Here is a 2,559-nt window from a genome sequence, read left to right as displayed (position 1 = left end):
TTTTATAAAATTTATATATATAATTTTTTTTTGGAAATTTTTATATATAAACATGTGTTTAAACCCCACATAATATTATATATAATATATATAATATATAATATTATATATATTATATAATATATTATAATATATATTATATATAAATATAGAAAGATCTTATTACATATATATGTAAAAAAAGAACAACATACATAATAAAAGTAAAAAAAAAAATTTATATATATAAATTATATATATATATATTATATATTAATATAAAGAGAGAAGAGAGAGAGAGAGAGAGAGGAGAGAGAGGGGATACAAAATACATACATACATATATTAAATAATATATATATATATTATATTATAATAAAAATTATATATAATATATATTATAAATATTATTTTATAATTATATATATTAATATAAAATATATATTTTAAAAATTTAATATAATATATAATTATATATTATATATATATATATTATATAAATATAACACGTGTAATACAACACATAAACACACACGCCACACACACACCCCCACACACCACACACCACACCCCTTTGATTGAGGGCATCGCTTGAATTACGCTTTGAACCCTATTTTTTCTGTCGGTATATATGTCTGTCTAATATATGTATATTTTTTTTTTCTGTAATTATAGTATATGCATTATACATACCACAACACACCACCCCCAAACACACACACCACACACACACACACACACGCCCACACACCACACACCACATAAACTAAAAATTTTTTAAAATAATATATATAATATATATATATAGAAGATAGATAGTAGATAAAAAAAATAATAGATTTTCTATTGTACCATACCGAGCGGTTTTTGGCGAACTATTGGGTCCAGGTTACACATGAATGTTGGGATAGTGGGTTGGGTAATCATTGTTTGGGGTTCTAAAACCGACCATCATATAAAACGAAACCCATCCACTCCCGAAGCGGTGACCACCGCAACCACAGATGTAAGCGCATAGTTTGGAGCACGCAGCACAGATGTGAGCGAGACGAAGTGGCTTGGGGGGTCAAGGAAAAGGGTTCTTAGTTTGCTGGTTTATTTGAAAGTAGATGTCCCCCCCCCAAAGGGGCCCCCCGTGCCCCAGGTGGAGGACGGGGTAGTGGAGCTGGCCCTGTTGGTTTGGCCTGTCGCCGTGCTCTCTCCCTTGCCTTACGGACTGTCCTTTTATCGGGGTCCCTTAAGGGGCGGATTTTTTATCCCTTGCGAAAAGAGAAAGCCGGCACATCTGCGTCCTCCCAAGGAGAAGGCAGTTTGGGAGGGGGGTGTGAAGTGTACTCCGGTCTTGCTACCATTGTGCATCGCTGGGCCACGCGCAGCTTGTCCTGGGCCCTGAATGCTTGAAACGATGCGGGAGGTTCTTTTCGTATCTACAAGGGTTTCCTGGTGATCCGAGGGTCACTAGGCTTTGTGTCCCGGGGTAGCGGGTGTGGCAGAGTTTTCACTGGGTGCAACATTTTGCAGCGAGAGGGTCTCGCTTCAGAAGCTGAAATTAGTGTACCGGGCCCGAAAAAGGGCAAGGAGGAGGATAGTTTGTCTTTCCCCTTACAAAGTTCAAAAAAAAATGAGAGCATAATGGGGACTTTGTCAAAAAAGGGGAGTCGTGAGGTTTTAAATTTACTTGGATTGTCAGTTAGAAAGTTGCAACGGGAGACCTCCCATCATACTTTCCCCAAAACCTTAAACTAAAAAGCAAAAACTCCACATTACTGGGGACAAGATACAAATTTCGAGGAGTCGTAAAAGATTTTGGGGTTCTTTACTATAAAAGGAGGGCCATAGAAAAAATCCATAACCCTAGGGTGTTTTTCCGTGTAAAAGGGGGCGGGTGGGTGACGGAGGTATTAAATATAGTTGGAAAGAGCGACCGATTATTATGGCAAGTATGGAAAATAGTGATATAAAAAACAAAAAGTATAGTATATACAAGAATTTAACAATACGCAAAAAGCATGAAGTATTTCTAAAAGAATACATATAAAAAAAAAAAGAAAATTTTATTTAATTTGACACAAATAAACATGAATAATATGTGAAGGGGCCCCAAAATAAAATATTAATTAAACAGAAGGTATCATTTGTTCTGAAGAAAGATATTTAAATTGTCTCTGAGGTAAAAGATAAAAGACGAAAAATACTACACAATACATCAAAAACGGGGTGGTTAGGGGGGGGAAGAGGTGTAAGGAGGGTGATTCACTTTTGGGTTTTATCTCAGTGTGTGTTCGTTTTTTTGTGTTGAAAAAAACAATTTGACAGCGAGAATTATGTTATAGAGTTAGTATGTTTGTTCGTAGAGGGGTTACTGGTTGAAAAAAGGGAACTTTATCAAAGGGATGGTGGGGAAAGGGGGGGAATATTTATCGGGGCCCAAAAGGTATCTTTTTTTTAATAGTGACAGGAAATATTGTGGGGGTAGGTAGAACGCGATTATTTATGTCTGATGAGGTTTTCGAAGACTTGGGGGGTAGGTGACTCATTTTGGCGGCGTGGGGGGGCAGAGTGCGAGGATCATCTTTACGA

Source organism: Penaeus monodon, unplaced genomic scaffold (assembly GCF_015228065.2).
Source record: "Penaeus monodon isolate SGIC_2016 unplaced genomic scaffold, NSTDA_Pmon_1 PmonScaffold_163, whole genome shotgun sequence".
Classification (NCBI taxonomy): domain Eukaryota; kingdom Metazoa; phylum Arthropoda; class Malacostraca; order Decapoda; family Penaeidae; genus Penaeus; species Penaeus monodon.
This window is presented reverse-complemented; position numbering follows the sequence as displayed.